We start from the raw sequence: 22,699 nt of genomic DNA on the forward strand, positions 1-22,699 counted from the left end.
GGCCACATACTCAAGAGAGAGACTATGAAACAGAAACCCTCTTTAAAACAGACTTTGCTGCATTAATCATAGACTAACTGATCTATAAATGAACATGCATAAAACTGTGAAAGAAACAGTGTAAACTGTTTTCTGTCTCGTGTACTATTAGGTATATATTATGGTATGTATCCTGGTATACAACAAACTAACGATCAATGTAACCTCACCTGTATAGTGCCTCCTACCTAACTAATCCTCATTTAATGACTCACACTTTGATGTACATCGCCTTCTTCTAGAATGCAGTGTGGATGTGTTATAGCTATTTTAGCATTAATGAAGGTATAATCTTCCTAGGGACAAAGATCCATAAATCAACTAAGAGCCACTTTCCCTCTCAGACATGTCCCCTTTCTGATTGGTCGAGTTCAACCCTTAGGGGAGGATCTTCTCCAGGCCTTATTAGAGACAGTCCATATGTGACCTGCCTCTCTTAGTTTTTCATCCAGCCGCAACACTGTTCTGGTGAGACTGGGGAGCCCCCTCCCCCTCCACGGGGGCCCCAGGGCCCAGCAGGCCTCGATTCCAACCAGATCCGGCCTCATGGAAAAGAGAGAAGACTCTCTCACAAAGAACCAAGGACAATCTCAGGAGTTTTGGAACAAAGACTCCAACCAACAAAGACTCCAACCAACAACGACTCCAATCACCCATCCTTCCGACTTCCTCACTTCTCCTGGGTGCTCGGCGTGGCCTCAACAGAGTCCCAGGCCTTGCCCAAACCAGCCATGCGGTCCTGGAGAAAGAGAACTCTCAACCAACTTCCACTTGACACTGCCGGAACCATCAACGACTTCAATTTTCAACAACTTCAAGAATTGTTCCCATTACAAATGCAAGTATTCAATTCAATGAAATGTGTAAAATGAAATTCTGATGGTTCTTCTCATAGACCCTCTTCCGGTTTCCAACTTCATCCTATCACTAACCTATTTATGTATTCATGTGTGTATGTTGTTTAGTTTATTTATATTCATATAAATATCTATATTTAGTTAATAAAACTTGTACATAATATGTATTTGGTTCTGTTTTGCTTGCAATACAAGTCACTTTACGATCACGGTTTTTGCTACTGGCTCAAAGTACAAGTACAGGCGAAGAAATAATTATTCTTCGGTGGCCATGGAAGATACCCTTTTCTTAGAATAAATTAATAATCAAAAGAGTTCGTTGGAAGAACTGATTAATTGATTGTAATATTAATTCAGCCACATCAAGTTAATCCAATTAACTGACCCAAATATTTATAATTAATAATAACAAGATATTATTGATTATTAATATTTCCAAAAAGCTGAGTTCCTTACATATATGGTGGAGAATTTTAAGGCATCGTATTAAACATTGTATGCAAGCAGACAGTAATCAATCATATGTTGTCCCATAAGTTTTATTAACATCTCATACATGCACGTACAAGTTTCTGGGTAAATCAGCAAAACTATAGCTTGAATATGCCTTCCTACGAATGGCAGAAAGTTCACAAATGCTATAATGCATATTTAAATCGTACGATAAGAAACTCCTGATATTAGCGAAGAAAGCCTAATTTCAGATATAAATCGAGCATAAGCCTTCTCTGACGAAGAAATCTCAGATTAGCCGCACGCATAAATGGTACCAGAACAAATTAACCTGATATGGACGAAGAAATCTCCATTTTCAGCATTTTTGAATGTGATCTGAGCGATGTTCCTCAATCACCGATTAAGGCCTTATTATGCGTTACGTCATTGTATTCATATTAAACCGCTGAAGCGCTAATATGAAACAATCGCGTCGAATTAGTGGTATAAATTCTAGCTTAGCTAACTAGTAATTTGCCATTGTCTGTGAAAGAACGGTGCTGTTTTGATTTGTTAAAAAAAGTCACTCACACGCAACGTCGTGTCTAAGCGAGAGACTCAGTGCAAACTGTCAGCACAGCTCGATCGCTGCTCCGAACGATCTGTGTTGTTGGTTGGCATTGCGTCCGGAACGCGAGCAGGCGTTCCTATCTAGTTTCTCTGACAACAGCACCAATCTCACAGACCCTCGTGTAAACAAGCGACGGTTGTAGCCAATAGCTCCCTCAATCCTAACTTACACGCATGACTTACAAGTAAAACCCTCTACCTCGAGTGATAGTTTTAGCACCGCCTAAAAACTTAGACACGTTAGAGCGTAAAGTGTAACCTTAAACCAAAGACTATAGATTTTGCGTGATTTGAACTGAGTGATTTGAACACGAGTAATGAGAGTCAAAGCTCTTCGAGGCTTTGAATCAAAGGAGTCAACTGAGTCACAAATGACTCTTTGTTTGAAGCGCCCTCGCTGGCGACCCCTGCTGGTCAAAACAGTGGAAGTGTAGCGGAAACTCAAATCAACGGAACACCTTTTACAAACCAATCGCAAAGGTTTTATCAAAAGGTGTAATCAGGTAATGGCAATCCGCGAGCTACCTAATATCGTTTAATATGAGGTGTCTTTCAAGGCATAATATCTTAGTAAACCGTAGGGCTCGTTTTATGAAAGCTTGACTTGAAAGTCAATCAGACCCTTTATCAAATGCGTCATTAAATGTGTACGAATCTATAAAGTGATACGAGATAACATAGAGACCAGATACACAATGGTTCACGAACCGTTGAAATTTAAAACAATTTCGAAACAGCTATGACGCGTAACGAAGCCCAGTTTAATAAAATCACGTGACCTTAGCAGTGATACACTCCGAATGATTTGAGACGAATGATTCACCCTGGTGTCAGAGCTTCACGAAGCACGTCTCATAAGAGGGTTAAACCACCCTCTTCTCTCTCTCTTTCTCTCTCTCGACCCCTTCCTCTTGGTTTCACTTTCAGATTGAAACCCAGATACTTTGGGTTTTTATTTGTGTTTCTTTTATTTTTACTTAAATCTACCCCTATTTTATTTTGTGTATTTACACCTGTTGAGCCTGAATAGTCCTATTCAGTTAAATTGAATTTAATTAAATTGGGAATTTAATTAAATCAATTTGCTTAGTCAAGTTCCCCTCTAGTTACCAGAGCTATGAGAACACACAATGTTTACATACATTTTTTTTATTTTTTTTTATTTTATTTCAATTTAGTTATTTACGTTTGTTTCAGCCTGAATTCTTATATTCAGCTAAAGAAAAAAAGAAGGGCTTAACTAAATTTGAAATTTAATTAAATTACTTGATACGCTTCCCTTTCCTTTTAGTTTTCTTAGAGCTATAAGGACGTTCTAACTTTACCTTTACCTTATTTTAGATCACTAGTCACTATCCTCATCTTCTCTCTCTCTATAGGATTACAATATCTAGCGACTGTTGTTTCCATAGCGAGTTACACAGGTCATTAATATCCTATTTCCTGTCTGTGTTTTACCCATCCTCACTCCTTAGCACCAAGCTAAGTACATGAAGTACGGCTAAACACAAACGCACAGTAGGCCCCAGACAGAACTGGAAACACTTCCCATTGTTTCTTCTTCTTCTTTTGGACCTTGAGATGTCTGATGTGTCCCTGGTAGCTTAGTCTAACACCAGCATAACCCATAAGCTACTCCTGTTTACCTATGTCTCCTTGCTAAACCTAAATAGGTAAAACACTCCTTTCTTCCTCTTCTTTTCTGGTTTCATCCCATTGTTTTATTTTGGTTTTGCTCTATCTGTTACTCTCGTAGCACAACATGTGAGAAGAACCATCAGCATTTTTGAGTAATAGGTTATGACATGTAAGAGCCCAGTCATCAGTCGATGCTGCTTAAAGCACGTCAACTAAGATACTCAAAACTTTTTTTTTTTTGTTGTGTGTGCTCACCAACACTAAATTTTAGCTGCTCCACATAGCCATTCTCCCACACAGATAGCTCACCACCTCTGTAGAAACTTGCATTTGCCTTTGCCATTTCTCTCTCGTGTTCCCACAAGTGTTCCAGTAGGCCTCAGACACCCAGCCCTGCCACCAGGACCACCTGAAGACCCGGCAGAGCAGTGTCATGGACATCCTTCAGCCTGAAGCAGGCAACGACCTGCCACGGCAGAGGAAGGAACAGTTAGGCAACAATGAAAGCAGACGTCTGACACCCAGCCTGAGCCACCAAGAGCTGACCAGCATTATCTTCTCCTTGGCCATGCTCCCGCAGGCCTCAAACAGGAGGTAAATGAACTAACGCTGCCAGCCACAGGACTCCACAGAGAACGAACCCTGCTCAACGGGAGAAGGCACAGGACAGATGCAAGGACCCTGACAGAGCAGAGCAACTGAAAGAGATCATCAGTTTTCAGGCGGACGACAGCTCTGAGCACCTGCAAACCGACGGGTAAAGAACTGTTTCACTCAAAGAACTTAAAGAAATGGTTGAACTCAAAGAGAGCTAAAGCCATCAATGTGCAGCGGAAGTCCGAACACTGACTTAGCGATGCTGTAACATTATTGACGCACTCCATGTGGTCCAAAGAGAGCTGCAACAGTCCAACCCACTGCAAATGGACCACACAAGAAAGATGGACCCTGCTGACCTTCACATTAGCAGCGTAAGCTTCCCCAGCCCTGCACAAAGGGGGGGAGGAGCCAAAGCCCTCGGCTTAACACTTCACCAGACAGTGTCCTGAGAGCCCCTGCAGCTGCAGGAGGAAAAGGTAACTCAGACAATCCCTGAAATGGCACATGAAGTGACACTCAACAATCTCAAGTGAAAGGTCAGAGACATCCCTGCCAATCCACGAGACATTGATTTTCACCTGCAGTCTGCACCTGCAGCCGGTGTGGCACACCGAGACAGACTCCATCTGATCTAGACACATCTAGCCCAGCTGGGCCCTGCCCAAACACCAAGCAGGACAGACCTAGAAGGGCCTGTGCTACCACCACCGACTCCGAACGAGTTTTCTGTGGAACTTACAACGAACCTGTGACGGAGGAGGACACCAGCTTCAAGAAACTTTTCCTCCAAAACCAGTTAGTCACCATATTTTCACCTGCCCCCACGCAATGCCCACTCAACGATGCGTGACCTGATGCAGAAGGCCTCTAACACAGAAGGCCTCCCCAGAAAAGGTTCCTAAGACCCCATTGATTCTGAACTGCAAAGCCAGAAGGCACACAGCATGAAAACAATGCAAGACTCTGCTAAAAAGTCCCTGGTCAACATAGGACATAAAACTTTTAAAATAGATGAAAATGTGTGCTCAAAGAGCAGCAAGACTCTGCATTAGTAAAAGTAGAATTTTACTGATATAAAGGAAATCTTGAATGGACGTGTAAGCCTCACCTGCCAACAGACTATGCACGACTCTTTTGAAACAAACATTTGCTACATGCTGGTTGAATTGGCACTGCTACACATTAGTTTCCATGACAATGAAGGGTTACAGGAAAACTAGCATGACCTAGAGCCCCTTCGTAACTACTGTTATCCTAAAAAAGTGCTTATTTGATCATTCCGATCCAAACGGGACATGATATGCGATACACATTTTGATCACTAGCTGCTGGCTTGTCTAAATGCAGATAAAACGATAGCTGGAATTGACATCTCTACTTAAAATAATAATAATAAAAAATAAAAAAAAAGGGGTCTTAACTGGTATCGGTAATTTCAGCATTAAAGCGTAAGTCTGTTTGACAAAGGAATCTCATCTCAGCGGCATGCAAACTGTACCGGTATTTATTAGTCTGCTTTGGTTGAAGGAATCCAAATTGCAGTATTGCTTAATCTGTTTCTGACGAAGGAATCTCAGTACAGTGTTATATACACGTAGACTTGGGTGATGCTCCCCTTTCTACAAAGTAAAGACCTTACAAATTATTGTTAGGTTGATGTAAATTCACCTAAATTTTGGCTGCATCTACAAGCAGAGAGCTACCTAGCGATCAAAACTGTTTACTCGCTGAAAAGTCAGTATTTATGCACGAGATGGACGTAAATATATAGGCTTAGACAAGCTTTGACTTACAGCAAATCTATTTCCTTACTCTGTAAACAAATAGAATAAGTTGCGTACAGTAAAGAGAAGAGTTCCATGAGTAAAATTTGCAAATGCCAAACCACATTTGCATTTTACTGAATGTAACATCAAGTTCTTGAAAGATTTAAAGTATAGGCGCACCCTTTTAACCCGTTTAAACATGCATAACTCATTTAAAATGTGCGGACATTCTTCATGGACTGTTGAATTGTTCTGACATGCACTTGTTCCCATGACAACGACTTGTCACAGGAAGTGCTAACTCGTGACGTCATCTTGTAAACAAACCAGCCTAGGTGGCTAAGCTAACTTAACCTAGCGTCCATCCAGTTTAGGCTAAGCTAAGCTAACCTAGCATCCATCCAGCTTAGGCTAAGCTACATAATAACTTCTACAGTTAGCGGTTAGCATCATTTACTTGAAGCCTTAATTACAGCTTTTATGTATACAGCGCAAAGTATTCTAAAATACTTTCTTTAACCCCATTTAGGGTTTCTAATTTTTCTCTTTCCTTACTTTCAATTCTTCTCAGCTGAATTTCACCTTCACTAGTTTAGGCATAGTCCTTGCTGAGCGCTGTAGGCTAAATTTGCAGATGCCCTGTCAATTAAACCCAAGTTTAATTACATGTAAGCTGTGTAGCTAGAGAAGAATTCTTATAGTTATGAGAATTTTCATCAGCATGTTGACTAAACCTTTGGAGGGACACACACGGTGTGGTCTTAAACACGCAACAGCTGTGACTCACTATGGAGTTTTGGTCCAGGCAAATCTAAAGGTTAGTCACTAGTGCTATTGATTACTCTCAATTTCAGATCATTCCGGCTGTTTTGATCACTTACTTAAGGCGAGACACGGCAGGCAAAAACATCGATTTTTTATGCAGTGGTCAGTTTTGAGATTTTGGGCTAGTTTACTTCTTCAGTGTGTGTTCTTTCAAACTGCTATAAAGAAAACATTGAAAATATACATTAAGATGTTTATTTTATTACATTTTGTTTACTTGCGCCAGTAAGTTTCTCCCGAATTCACCAAGAAGTTAGCATTCTAACGCGACATGCAGCGCTCCGTCTGTTTACTGAAGTCTGTCAAGACCGGTATCGTTGGAAAGCTCTGGGTCTCATGCACAACGCTGTGTAACCCATATATGGGCATTTCCTTTCTATCAGTAACCAATCATGAATGTCCAAAGGGGGATTTAAAGCTAATGACGAAATCTCATTGGCTACTGCTGGTTTCTGCTAACGTGATTCGCTCAGACGCATCACGTGGTGTACTCTGACACTTCCGTGTTTAGCTTGCCGCGAGACTTTCGAAAATGCCGCTAACACCGCAAATCTCAAGGAAAAAAAAACGGCAATTGCGCTTTGCAAGATGTGGAAAGGGAAAGCAATCAGATGGGTTAGGTGAAAAAACACCAGGAAGCAGCACATCTGCCCGTAAGCTGACGTTGGGAAACCGGGGTGGGTTTAATGACAGTGCCGCTGACTGTGGGACACAGCAGTGGCTGATTATGCATGTCGCACGTCTGAACGAATTAATAAATGATCTCTTGTGCCCTAATTGTGCTGCATCAAGTCTATTTATTAACATTGATCCAGTGAACCATGGATTTTGTAGCAGTTTGCTTCTAGAGTGCAGTAATTGCAAAGGGGAGAATGTGTATAGGCGAAGCATCTACACATCCACACGGCTGCAAAGCGAAACGAGAGGTGATGTCGCTTTTGACGTGAACGTCCGCATGGTGCTTTTAGCCCATGAATTAGGGATGGGATATGCAGCACTGAGGAAGGTCAGCAAGGTGTTGGGGATCCCTTCCCTTCACCTGAAAACATACCAGAGGCATGACAAGAGAGTCACAGGTAGGCTTTCGAAATAGGGATAGGACAGGGATGTTGATTTTGGAGGTCTAATGACCTGTTACATTTATCATAGTGTTGTTGTAACAGTGAACATATTTTATTGGATGGAACACACACACACACACACACACGCACGCACGCATACATACACATACACATTAACAGTAGGCTGCATCACATACACGCACAATTATGAATCTGTTATAATAGTATAACATAGGATGGCCTTATTCTTTAGTCATTTACTGTTTGCTTGTCCAATTGGCTGCTATGACTGCATGGTCTACTCCCTGGTCCTTTCAAAAAAAAATTTGCCACTCAAATGTACTGTTTCAATAAACTCAACAAAAAAGGAACAGTTCTTGACACAACATGCATTTTAATCTTAGTGGCGGAAATTGAGAGAGGACTGGAGTCACTGCACAAGACTAGGGAGCAGATCAGACAGGCCTATGCAGACGTTGATCCAGAGTTGGCAGAGTTGCTGAGGGAGGATGCTGATGCTGTAATTAACATTGGTGTCTCTTTTGATGGCACCTGGCAAAAAAGAGGCTTCACTTCCCATTATGGCATTGGTGTTTGTATCGACATTCTTACAGGACTAGTCATTGACTTTGAGGTCTTATCCTCTTACTGTCATGCTTGTGTCCTAAAGCAAAGTGCCAAGAATGAAGGGAAGATCACTGTGGAGGAATTTGACAGCTGGAGGGAGACGCACACTGACTGTGCAAAGAATTTCACAGGGTCTAGTAAGGCAATGGAGCAAGAGGCAGCAAAGAGGATGTGGGCTAGATCAGTCAGTCGCCACCAGCTGCGGTACACTGAGATGCTCTCAGATGGGGATAGCTCTGCTTTTAAGGAAGTACTGTCACTAAACCCATACCCTGGGCATGAGATTGTAAAGCTGGAATGTATAAACCATGCTCACAAGCGAATGGGCACAGCGCTCAGAAAATTTAGTGGCGAACGCAAATTGGGAGGCAAGGGTTTGGGGAAACTGACTGCAAAGAAATGCAAAACACTGCAAAATTATTACAGGGGGGCAATTTTGAATAACCAGGGGTCACTGGAAACAATGAAAGCAGAGATATGGGCAGGCCTTCTCCACTGCATGTCAACAAATGAAACACCATTACATACTAGGTGCAATCCATCTTGGTGTTGGTATCGGAGGGCAGAAGACAAAAATGAGACCCCCGAAAGCCACACACGACATACTGCAAACTACCTATCCCACGAGGTGGGCCAGAAACTTCTCCCCATTTATCACCGCATGTCAAGTGATAGCTTGCTGCAAAGAATGCAGCATGGTGGCACACAAAATGCAAATGAGTGCCTCAATTCTGTGATATGGGCCCGCTGCCCAAAAACAGTTTTTGTAGGCAAGAACAGGGTCGAGGCAGCGGCAAGCATGGCCATCTCCACTTTTAATGAGGGTGCCTCAGCTATGCTTAATGTGATGGCAAACTTATGGCTGGAGAGCACACTTATTACAGTGAACACCATCAAGCAGGCAGACCTGCTCAGGGTGTCCAAAGCAACCGCCATTCAGTCCGCAAGTGCAAAACGCAAACGAAAACTTGTGAGCACAGACAAGAAAGTGAAAAGGCACCAGCAAGAGATGTCAGAGGGACCTACATATGGTGCTGGAATGGATCATTAGACTTTAGAAAGCTGTGACAGCTACTGTTGGTATTGTTCTGTGTCCATAACTGTCCAGCGTGGGTTTTGTCGGCAACTTTGTGCATGATACACCAATGTTAATTAATTGAGTTACTGCCGTTGTAGGCCTTATATGCATGCCATGTTATTAAATAATCAGTTTTCATGAGCTTGAAATATTATATATTATTATTACTAAGGGCCTGAGCATTTATTCTGTTTTTGAAAAATGTTTTCCAATAGAAATGTATTAAATTCCCCTATTTAAATCTTTAAATGCCGTTTTCTCAAAATGAGTTTTTTGTCATTCTCCAGTAGAAACTTCTCAGCCTGTGTAACACCTATGTACACCAAACTTTCCAGTTATACACTTAGCAGTATTCTGGAGATATTTTCAGAGGGATTTGTTAATAAATCATTCCTGGCCTGATTTATGTGACATTTTAATAAAAAAAATAAGGCGAAAATCGATTTTTTAAGGCTATGAACAGTATATTTTGATTTCCTATGTAATGAAAGTATATATCCTGAAATCCCTCTGAAATTTTGTTTTCATCTTGTGTGTAAACAAAATGAAAAAAGAATTTTGCACCTGGCTTTATCATATGTTCAGATCTATCTACCGAAAATATATGCAAAATCGCGCATATTTAATGAGATAATGCCTAATTTGCATAATCAAACATAAAAAATTTAAAAACTTGTAATACATTTTTTTTATATACTTATGCAAGTAATCAACTGAGGAGGTTTCATGGTGATATCTATTATTTAAAAATTTTACCCTATTCACCTGTAGTGTCTCGCCTTAAGTCCTTTTTATTTTTATTTTACTTCGATAATAATAGCAGTCAGCTATTCACTTGTCTATACTGTCATGTATATGATTTAATTCCATTTCTTCTCTTGTTCAAATGTGGTTCCATTTCCCATAGGGCCCAGAAAGGAACCAGAGACACCTTTATTTGTGATTTTGTTTATTTTCAACAAGTGCACTAATTTTTATGACCCTGCAACACAAGTAACTTCAACGATTACTAGGGCATAACTATAGTCCTGAGGATTGATAATAAGCATAATTTGAATAGGAAAGCTGTCCTTTTTCCTCCTATTCTTCACTTCGTCAAGCCGTAGTGAACCACCAGTTAAGTCCAGAGAAATATTTTAGTCATAAGAACCATCTTAAGTCATTTATTTCCAGGAAATACTCTCGGAACCACACAAGTCTTAGCCTCCTAACATTCACAGCTAAGATGATAAGGATACAATACACACTTCACTAGCTAGCTACACATGAAATACCTAGCTTTATGCTACATATCTAGCGAACCCATTAAACCGTGGCTCTGAACTTTCTAGGGTCATGCATTAGTCTCTCACCACAGGTGTGCCAAAATGTTGCAGATCCTCTGCTTAACCTGACCTTAACCGGTTAGGAGAACGAAAAGACTGACAAGCCATCGCGAGGAACACTGTTCCACCCATGGCTGCTGACATCCGACGGCACCGGAGCCAACGGAACTGCACCATGAGAGAAGAGGACAAACGACCCATGACCCAAGCCAGAGTTACAGCCACACCGGGGTGATCAAGATTCTCATCTCCTTACCCCACCTTATGGGTATAAAACAGAAGGTAAACAACCTCACATAATAGATCACAGCGTCCCACAAGGAGCGGACCTGTGCCCAAAGCCTTACAGACCAGCTAGACACTGAGGTTCGAACCAGATTCAATGCAGCTGGACTGAGCATGCCCAGGACCAGCACAGAACTGTCACCATGGCAACAACCCAGGTACCAGCCAAGCCCCTTGGAGAAGCCATGGAGGACAGCACCCTCAACCTGCAAACACCACAGGAAGACCACGGCTGTCAACGACAGCATCCTCTTCCATACCCTTCACACAGGTGTCAATCTGAGGCTCCGCAAGGACAGCTGGACACACCTGCCTCAGAGTTACTGGAGCCGCTGACACACGCAAAATAGCTCCCTGCACAGGACTCACCCGAGGAGTCCTGTAAGGTACAAGCTTCCGACTCCTTGCCCACCCCAGCTTAGGCAAGCTTGCGTCGGCACCACCATAAGGACAGAACAACACTTCAATCCTTCAGACCTCTCGTGACTGAGAGGCTAACAACCACCTTCTGACCTCCGGCCACCAGCACCATGTCAGCTTGAAAACCTCTCTATGCTACATAGAGGCCTAACCACTTCCTGCAACCACAAGGAAACACCTGCCCCAAAACTAATGAACTTCAGAATGTCCCAACACCTGCTGCCTCAACACCTGCTGCAGAGACCTGGACTTGGCTACTGTCCACATCACCAGCCGTGGAACGACCACCGCTCCAGAAGACACGAGCAACCAGAGGCCACCATGGCCTTCCAGCCTTCTATGACAAGTGTGTGTCCGATCTCTCTGCACTTCCAACTTCGCTCGTGGTTGTCCTTGAGGGGGGACAACAACGATCGAGAGGGGGGATCTGTAGGGTATGGACCAATTAGACACATACTAATTATTCATTATATACAAAGGTTTATGAAACTCCTCACACAGCCCAAATGAACAAACACAAGGGCAGAAACAGTGTCATGTTACAGGGCATGACAAGGAGATTTTACGACCTCCGAGGAATGTGGCCACATACTCAAGAGAGAGACTATGAAACAGAAACCCTCTTTAAAACAGACTTTGCTGCATTAATCATAGACTAACTGATCTATAAATGAACATGCATAAAACTGTGAAAGAAACAGTGTAAATGGTTTACTGTCTCGTGTACTATTAGGTATATATTATGGTATGTATCCTGGTATACAACAAACTAACGATCAATGTAACCTCACCTGTATAGTGCCTCCTACCTAACTAATCCTCATTTAATGACTCACACTTTGATGTACATCACCTTCTTCTAGAATGCAGTGTGGATGTGTTATAGCTATTTTAGCATTAATGAAGGTATAATCTTCCTAGGGACAAAGATCCATAAATCAATTAAGAGCCACTTTCCCTCTCAGACATGTCCCCTTTCTGATTGGTCGAGTTCAACCCTTAGGGGAGGATCTTCTCCAGGCCTTATTAGAGACAGTCCACATGTGACCTGCCTCTCTTAGTTTTTCATCCAGCCGCAACACTGTTCTGGTGAGACTGGGGAGCCCCCTCCCCCTCCACGGGGGCCCCAGGGCCCAGCAGGCCTCGATTCCAACCAGATCCGGCCTCATGGAAAAGAGAGAAGACTCTCTCACAAAGAACCAAGGACAATCTCAGGAGTTTTGGAACAAAGACTCCAACCAACAAAGACTCCAACCAACAACGACTCCAATCACCCATCCTTCCGACTTCCTCACTTCTCCTGGGTGCTCGGCGTGGCCTCAACAGAGTCCCAGGCCTTGCCCAAACCAGCCATGCGGTCCTGGAGAAAGAGAACTCTCAACCAACTTCCACTTGACACTGCCGGAACCATCAACGACTTCAATTTTCAACAACTTCAAGAATTGTTCCCATTACAAATGCAAGTATTCAATTCAATGAAATGTGTAAAATGAAATTCTGATGGTTCTTCTCATAGACCCTCTTCCGGTTTCCAACTTCATCCTATCACTAACCTATTTATGTATTCATGTGTGTATGTTGTTTAGTTTATTTATATTCATATAAATATCTATATTTAGTTAATAAAACTTGTACATAATATGTATTTGGTTCTGTTTTGCTTGCAATACAAGTCACTTTACGATCACGGTTTTTGCTACTGGCTCAAAGTACAAGTACAGGCGAAGAAATAATTATTCTTCGGTGGCCATGGAAGATACCCTTTTCTTAGAATAAATTAATAATCAAAAGAGTTCGTTGGAAGAACTGATTAATTGATTGTAATATTAATTCAGCCACATCAAGTTAATCCAATTAACTGACCCAAATATTTATAATTAATAATAACAAGATATTATTGATTATTAATATTTCCAAAAAGCTGAGTTCCTTACAAGAGTTAGTATATATTTACAGTTTTTTTCAATTGTTTACACGCAATTTTGAAAACCGGGTTCTTTTTTTCAAAATGTAATCACAATTATCCAAACACCACACTCAATTGGCATAATTCCTAGATTGTTTGGAAAATGACACACTTCTGTCAAAACATACACACTTCAGTCAAAAGATATACACATATTTGTGAAAATGCTATTAGTTTTCATTTAACCAACACAGTCCTCAATGATCAGACACTATTGTAACCAGTTTCACACTGTTGTGATAAATAAAAAACACATTTGTAAAAATACTATTTTTAGGAAATAGCATGTGCTAGATTTTTGGCCAGACATTATGTAAGGGATAATTTAGATGAAAAAAAAAATTGTGACAAACAAACAACATTCTTCATGATTAGTTTGAGATATAGGGAGAATGTACACAAATAGGCCTACTATAAACTTACCAAGCACTGCACAACACTGATTTCTGCAGACTCATATTTCAAGTATTTATTTACAGTATTTCTTACCATAATCAGTTACAGTAATCAACCAACAATGAAATCAATGAAAAAAATAAAATCTGTAGACAAATTAAAATTACTGCATGAAGTACATACAGTTTGACTCTGAAGAAAAACTGCTGTAAAAGCAACAAGAATACTGTAACTATTCAGTTACAGTATCAACCAGAGATTTGGTTGAACTCTTTGTCCAGCTTCCATCGGTGTCAGTCCATGGTCCCTCTACCTCCTTCACCTCTTCCTCTACCTCCTTCTCCTCTTCCTCTACCTCCTTCTCCTCTTCATCTACCTCCTTCACCTCTTCCTCTACCTCCTTCTCCTCTTCCTCTACCTCCTTCATCTCCTCTTTGAGCCCCCCCTCTTATTCTCACTCTTCTTCTTCTTCTTCTTCTTCTTCTAGCTCCTTCCATTTTTGTTGAAGACAGGTGAACTCACCTGCTGCCTTTTATAGCACTCCTGAGTGATGCGTTTTCAAATTAGCACATGTGTGCTTCCACGCCTGATGGATGTGCATATCCAATTCATTCATTAGTGTGGTCAATGGCAATCCGGGGCTTTGTAATGACAAGGAAGTAACCTCACAATCCTTATCTGTGTCTAAGGTGTGAAAATGTGTGTAGAGTTTTACAAATCACTGTGTGTAATGTTTTGCTATAAGGGTAAGGCAGACATTGTGTGTAATGTTGTGCAAATCTGCGGAGGGGTTTTGCTCATTGGAGTAGAATTTTGCAAATTGTGTGGAAATTTTTATTTTAGTGTGTAAACAATCATAAAAATCTGTAACAAAATGTGTTCTTGAGAAGAAAATTATCAATTTGGCCAATTGTGTTTTGTTGGTGTGAGTCTGTGTTAAGAGTTTAGGAAAAAGTATCTGAAGTATGGGTAAGCGCTTGTTAGCGATTGAAAAAAACTGTAAATACTTTTGAAAACAGATTCAAATAAGCGGCGATCCTAAATTGCAATATTATTTCCCACTATTACTGTTTTTGACTGTATTTTAATCATATTTCAAAAACAAAAAGAATCTTACTGAACATAGACCTTTAAACAGTATTGTATAATTCCATCTAGGATTAGTTAAAATTATTGGACAGTTATGACTGTTTCTTTCTCTTGTTATATATGCAACATATATTATATTTCATTGCATGTTGTCTCGGTAAGTAATTTCAAATTTTATTGGTCCAAAATAATTGAATTTGCATATTAACTGTCACAACTCAGTAGTCACACAAATTAGTGCTAGCAGCTGACACAATTCTGAAAACTATTGGAACAAATGTATACATTTTATTCTATAACCTTAAGTACGTTTTTGACATCCAATATTTTCTATTTTATATGAGGGTAGTCTTGGATAGATAAAGCGGTAATTAAATAAACGACCTGCTAGACTAAATGTTTTGTCTTTTTCATTCACAGACTACTCCTTCGGGGGCATTACTGCAAGATGCATCTCTAGTTCGACTGCATCGTTTGTGGTCGGACACTTTGCCACCAGAGGATCACAGATGGATTGCCAGCAGGCTTTTTAAAATGGGGCCCAAGGGAAAACCAGAGCTTCGAGACAACCTACAGCTCTGGTATTACCCACCACAGCCAGCACTTATTTACAACCAGGCTCCAGCTCCAGACAGATTTTTTTGTCTTGCTCTGTTGCTGTGGATGCCGTACAAGCTTTGGAAAATCAAGGCTCTCTGTCCCAATTCTGCCTGCGGGCAGCATCAGCTGACTGGAGGCGGTCTGCACAAAAGGGCACGGCAGGTTCTGGACATCGATAGGATGTACAACATGGTCACAGAAACCCTCATCTGTACCAAGTGTAAAGCCTCGCATGTGTCCTGGAGTCAGACTGTCCTGCAACAGCTGGATCTGGGCAATCGCTCTGAATTTCGGGTCATCCTCACGCGGAAGTAAGTACACTTTAATTACACATCCAGTTGATAGCCCATCATCACATATGTTTGCAAATACTTTACAAATCAATTGTGTAAAATATATGAATGTGTGGATTTAGCTTTTCCTAAGGTATGCCTGTGATATGAGAGTCATTCGGCTCCTGCGTGAGCGTGGCCTAGGCAACAGTCCCGTGTCATCAAACAGCTGCGTGAGAACCACAGTGAGGAGTGGCTGCAGCGTATGGCCCGGTACACCACCCAATGTGTGGACTTCCTCAAACGACCCGGGGTGTTGCAAATACAATTCCAGGAACCCCCAGAGCCTACAGTGGTCCCAAGCTGCAAGTGGCTGCTCACCGTGTACAGCCAAGACATCCTGACAAGGCTGGATGAATCCATGCAAGGATAACATCTACGTATGGTTCAGTCTTGAAGATAGATTCCACTAAAAAGGTTAGCAGGGGATTTTTGTTAATTTATGGTGTTTACTGTTATATCATTATAAGAGCATGAGTATCATATTCTACATGGTGTGATGTTTCATTGCATTGCATGCTTCCTGTCATCTACTGCAGATCACTAAGAAGCTGGCTGGGACGGCAAGGGGAACGGGACTCTGGTTTACCTCTGTTGGCAATGAGTTTGGTCAGGTGCTCATGAGTGTGCTGACAGCACAGGAAGGAGCAGGACTGGACATGATGGTCGATGGTCTGGTGAAAAGGTACCAGCAGGCTAGTGTGGATCCACCTGCTGTTTTGTACGTGGACTGTGGCTGCTGCACTGATGTGGGTGAGACCAAGCTGAAAACCAGATTCAGAGGGTGGCCTGATCTCATGATTCGCTTGGACATCTGGCATTTTTTGCGCAGGATTGCCATGGGGTGTACAACTGATGCCCATCAGCTGTATCCCATCTTCATGTCAGTGTTCCTCTCCTGGACCGAGAAAGGATGGAGCACATCTGGAATGTCCAGAAGAAGCATGTGAAATGCATTCAAGACCCCCCTGGTGTTGTGCTCTATACAGAGACAGGGAGCCTAAACAAGGGAGGTGTGCTTCTGAAGACCTACAGATGTGCCAGAGGCTCCACTTCTCTCGAGTCCTTTCATTTACACCTGAACCGTTTCATCCCAGGTATTGTCTTTGTCACACACACTGTGCAGGTGTAAAGAAAGAGCATTAAGTGTTTTTGTGTGTTCCTTTAACACCTCCTAAACACTGTTGTGTCTATTTACAGGGACCAGTGCAAACAGTCTGAACTTTCAGATTTATCTGCTGGAGGGTCTACACCGGTGGAACCAGGACCGGGAGGCTGCTTCCCTGTCATCGGAGCCATCAGCTTTCCACAGCTACACAGGAGAACTTGTTCACTGTGTAAACGGCAATTATGAAAAGCTGTTTGGCAGGAAAGTGGTCCCCACGTTTTGTCCCCCTGCATGTTACACCGGTGAGAATTGTTTTATATATTTTTTATTTTATCAACTTGCAATTTCTGTGTAACCTCCGTCTATATGTCAGATTTAACCCTATAGAGTCGATTGTATCATAATTGATATGCAAGTTTCTAAAGGACTCTAAATGATCAACATGATCAAAAATTTTTAGGAAACATGCCCTCTGTCGTCTGATTGATTATAGTCTTTTAGTATAATTGTAAAAGTGTCCACCTTCAGCTCGTGCTTCACGTTTCTTTTCATTGTAAAACCTTTACTGATTTTATAAAGTAATTGTAAGAATAACTTTTATATTGTTAGTAATATTTAATGACTAGTTACTAGACTGAAGCAGCTTGGGTTCACTTGATTAGAAAATCATGTTACATGTAAATATCAAAATGATCATCAGACTTTTCTCTCAATCATCATTGTATTGCATTTCATTTCATGTTTTGCCCCCATAATTAAACGTGTTTGGCCTCTTAATAAAACTATTTTGTTTTTTTTCTCCTTGACGATGAGCTCTATATTCTCACACTATATGAGCTACTACAAAAGCCTAATGTATCAAATATGATACACAACATTCTATTTAATTTCCGTTTGTTTATTGTTTTTATTTCAGGTGAGCTCATTGGAGTGCAGTATCTGTTCCAGCAGACTGGTCAGGCACTGCAGGACATGAATCCTGACTCTGAGCAGACAGCAGAGCTCATTGAGGACCTCAGTGTGGAGGAGCGAGATGAAGATGAGGGCTTCTGTGACATCAGCGAGGATCACACAATAGCAGATCCGGAGGCTGTTCTGTCACCACCCACTTCCACACTGACACTGGGTTCTTCCACCCTGGTCACCAGCAGTGCCACACCTGTACTGGGCTCCACATCCCCTTCACTGGTCCCTGACCCCAAACTTGTCCTCACACAGTCTCCTTCATCACCTGGACCCTCAGGGACTGCTGTCACACCTGTTCCCTCTGAAACATCTGTTTCAACTCTCCCCTCAGAGCCAGAGGATGCTGGTCAGGATGATGATGAAGAAGAGACGGTAAATACTACTCCTTTGTATGTCTTTCAAATTAACTAGAATAATTATGATGAATTAACATCCAATGCTTTAAATCCAGACTTTCCACATATTTTACATTTAAAAGTACAGCCTAAATTCATTTGTAAGCTGCAAATACACATCAAGTCAAGTCATCTTTATTTATTTGGTGCTTTGTAAAATGTCAAGAATGGCGCTCTCTCTGCTTTGTACTATACAGTGCTTTACGGTGATAAACAGGAAAATAACACAATCAGTTATGGAATTATGCATTAGACAGATGTGATGTAATAATTGTATTGCATGTTTGTGTTTTTTAATAGGCTGTTGACTACCAAAATATCCCGGGTTATCAACATGTGGACCAGCTGGCAGAATATCTGGTGGATCTCCGGGACCACACAGCCCTCAGCCTGACCAACCAGGAAGCCAACACCATAATTGCTCTTTGGCAGAACCTGGATGACCGGGACAAGGAACGGGTGGTGTAAGACAGTCGATGCCGAAAGAGACTGCTGAGTGGACGCTTCAAGGTCCCGAAGAAGCCCACTCACCCTGGTCAGGGAACTACACTGCGACCAAAATGGTCGCATATGCGACCTTTTGAAATGCCATTGCGACCCTAATTTTCAATGGGTCGCAAATGTATCACCGTTTGATTATTTTTCTACCTATATGTTTTAGGCAATATGCTATGATTTACTATGAGCATTTATTAAAACAGAAATGTGTATTTTAAGAATACGTTTTATAACGTGCTCGGAGCATTCAACAGATCAAGTTGGCTTCGCGCTTGTTTAACTGAGAGAATGAGCAGAGAGAGTGAAACCCCCGCGCGCGCACTCCCTCACCGTCTTAACACTGTCTTGCTCTCTCTCCCGCTCTCGCTCATATTAATGAATTGAGTTGACTGAACATCTTTGAGAATACACGATGGTAAAAGGTCGGACGACCAATTTTTTTTTTCTCCCTGAACTACCACTGGTTATGAATTGTGCTAAAATAACGTTGCCTCATCTTCTCTGAAAAGCTTTCCACACATTCAGATTACATAAACAACACTTTCAATAAACAAAACCAAAAAATCTATCTAGTGATGAAATGTTTTCTGTGTTGAGACAAATCTTGTGCGATGTCCTAAACTGCCTGGATAATCACACAACGTGTGCCGTGGTCCGTTAATGACACGTCCAATTCGCGAATTAATATGACTCCTTTGAACCGATTCACTTTAACGAATGGTTAAAACAACTGATCTGTCCAACACTAAACTCAAGAGACATAAATCAGAAAAACTTTACAATAAGGTTCCATTTATTAAAGTCTGGTTAACTACATTAGCTACATCATACACTGTTCGTTCGTTGGCCAGAGGAGAACTGGCCCCCGACTGAGCCTGGGTTCTCCCAAGGTTTTTTTCTCCGTTCTATCACCTGATGGAGTTTTGGTTCCTTGCCACTGTTGCCTTGGCTTTTGGCTTGCATAGTTGGGGACATTTAATTATTCAACAATATTTTTGATCTGCGTTACTTCATGTGGACGATTACGCAACTTTATTCTAGAAACAAACTTCTTGTAATTATTTTCATGTTATCACTGTGAAGCTGCTTTGATACAATCTGTATTGTGAAAAGCGCTATATAAATAAAGATGACTTGACTTGACATTAAAACATTCTATTAATATTAGTTTCTATGTGGATTTACTCCATGACAAAACCACCCCAGTCATTCTAGAATGATTTATTCTTTCCAAATAGAGCTATTCAAGTCATCTGGTGAAATTGTTTTTATATCGCAATATATATCGCAGAAAAATAAACTATCGCAATGTCATTTTTTACCAATATTGTGCAGCCCTAATGTAAATTCTGTGGGCCTTCAATTGCAGGACTGTCCAAATTTCTAACTGCGTCAAAACAATTCAAACACAAATCATTGAAGCTTCACAATGACAGTATGAAGCACGCGAAGTGGATTATATTTATTTTATTTTTCCTTAAGAGTTCAGAAGTCTGCCCATCTGTGCCAACCATAGCATGTTGAAATCCAAAAGAAATTCATTCTTTATTGTGTAGGCCTACTGTATTTTCTATTGCAGTAAATCTATCCCAACCAATTTTAAAGAAAACAAGAAGGCATTTGGTTTAAAAGATGGCAAGTAAAATAAAAAGCACATCTGTATGCAATAGTTTCATTATTGGTCATTATTATCCAGAGCGGCTTACTATAAATAATTTGTGCGACCAAATCATGTTTTGCGCTAGTAACTGAAAAAGTTAGTAGCGCAAGTGCCACCAGTGGCAAATGTTAGTGTAGTTCCCTGCTGGTGTAGAGAGCACCACCAGATGTGTGCTGGGTGCAAGCAGCGCACCTGCTCAGTGGCCTGACTGTTGCCGTCTGCTGGAGACCATCTTCATCAGACTTTGCACTGTCCACCCAAGCCCCAAAAGAAAAGGCAAGGGAGCCCTGTCAAGATTGTCTCTGATCCTGCAAGACTATCGCAGGATAAGGCAGCTTGTACTGGGCAACAGCTTGGTGATGGGAGGAACATCCATGCAGCTGGTGGAGGTTAACCAGAACACCCTGATTCTCCACACACAGGACAGCACAGCCTGACCTTCCAAAGGTGGTATGGCATCCACAAGACATCCACAAGACAAGCCGGTGTGTGAAAAAATGCTCTGGAGTGGGGGCCTTGTATCGATACGTTTTTATTTATTAATTACCCATATGACAAACCCACAACCTTTGAATATCTCCATTCACAATCTAGAAGTCCAATGCGCTATCCATTGCGCCACAGAGCCACAAAAGACAAGCTTTAAGCTTTCACATCAGAGAAGGTTAAATGACTACTCTTAGAAGCCACAGATTAGGCACTGCTGGGATTCGAACCCAGGATCTCCTGTTTACTAGACAGGCGCTTTGACCAACTAAGCCACAGCGCCAGTTACTGTCACTGGTTCGATGCTTTTGTATACAAAGTCTAAAAGAAGAGAATAGCTGATTACATCATGAATAGGTCCCTTTGAAGTTACAGGATTATTTCCAAAACCTGAAAGGTGTGCAGGCTTCTGTTGAGGGACAAGGGAATATCTCAAGCCATTTATTTCTGGATCGAAACTCTCAGTACTCGTGTCTCAAATGTTTAGGGAACCTCCAGTTACGATACATCTAAATGCTGTTTCAGCTTGGTGAAATGGAAAGCGTGTTTTTTTTTTCTTCTTTTTCTTCTAGGTAGGTGGCCAACAATAGGTTGTTGCAGATTTTGGCCTAGGCCAGTGGATTTCAACCTATTCTTATTTAAATAGGTGACTTAAGTTAATTAGTAGAGTACTCTGTGATCTGAGTTGGGTGTGTCCAATAAGGGAAATAAGCAGAACGTGAAGGGTATGCTTCTGAAGTAGTTTGTGGATTCAAGTTTTAAGCATATGTCTGACTCACAGAGACATCAGAGCAAAAGAGGCCACTGACTATTCTGGTGGGACTCACAACCAGGGAATTTCTCCATTCGCATCCTAGAAGTCCAAAGTTGTATCCATTGTACCATAAAATGACACACTTCAGGGAAGTGTTGCATGCGCAGCACTTCTTAGTTTTTCCAGTTTTGTGCAGGTAAACACAGTTCGTCATGCAAAGACTTTCATATGTGAAAAGGTTAAGCACTCCCATATCCTGTGCCAAAGGCACTGCTGGGATTTGAACCCAGGATCTCCTGTTTACGAGACAGGCGCTTTGACCAGCTAAGCCACAGCGCCAGATACTGTGAAATTTGTTGGTAAAACAAGTCTAAAAGAGGTACCACATCAGGAAAACAGCTGATCACGTCATGAACGAGGTCCCTTAGAGGTAAGAGGATTGTTTACAAAACATCTGAGCAATAGAGGGTATGCACGAGTCTGGTGGGACTCGAACCCACAACCTTTGAATATCTCCATTCACAATCTAGAAGTCCAATGCGCTATCCATTGCGCCACAGAGCCACAAAAGACAAACTTTAAGACGCTATTGCATGCACATCACTTCTTAGATTTCCACATTTTGTGCAGATGCACACTGTTCAGCATGCAAAGATTTACATATGTAAAAGATTAAGTGAGTGGTGCCCACATCCTGTGGCATAGGCACTGCTGAGATTCGAACCCAGGATCTCCTGTTTACAAGACAGGCGCTTTGACCAACTAAGCCACAGCGCCACTTGCTGAACCTTCTACAATGTGTTGCTATAAAAAGTCTAAAAGAGGTAGCAGGTCAGGAAAATAGCTGATTACATCATGAAAGA

At 41.5% G+C, this 22,699-nt stretch overlaps 4 non-coding genes across 4 annotated transcripts; all 4 read right to left on the minus strand.

Moving 5' to 3' along the window:
* Window positions 1-21,291: 21,291 nt before the first annotated feature.
* On the minus strand, window positions 21,292-21,365 carry trnat-agu (transfer RNA threonine (anticodon AGU)). Its single transcript has one exon. It is a non-coding gene; the product is annotated as a tRNA-Thr (tRNA).
* A 736-nt stretch (window positions 21,366-22,101) lies between these two features.
* Window positions 22,102-22,175, minus strand: trnat-cgu (transfer RNA threonine (anticodon CGU)). The gene has a single exon. It is a non-coding gene; the product is annotated as a tRNA-Thr (tRNA).
* A 136-nt stretch (window positions 22,176-22,311) lies between these two features.
* On the minus strand, window positions 22,312-22,400 carry trnar-ucu (transfer RNA arginine (anticodon UCU)). The gene is given in 2 exon segments: window positions 22,312-22,347; window positions 22,364-22,400. It is a non-coding gene; the product is annotated as a tRNA-Arg (tRNA).
* A 139-nt stretch (window positions 22,401-22,539) lies between these two features.
* trnat-ugu (transfer RNA threonine (anticodon UGU)) lies at window positions 22,540-22,613 on the minus strand. Its single transcript has one exon. It is a non-coding gene; the product is annotated as a tRNA-Thr (tRNA).
* Between the last annotated feature and the right edge of the window lie 86 nt (window positions 22,614-22,699).

Source organism: Siphateles boraxobius, unplaced genomic scaffold (genome assembly GCF_051911475.1).
Source record: "Siphateles boraxobius isolate OS27281-9 unplaced genomic scaffold, OSU_SipBor_1 63, whole genome shotgun sequence".
NCBI lineage: Eukaryota > Metazoa > Chordata > Actinopteri > Cypriniformes > Leuciscidae > Siphateles > Siphateles boraxobius.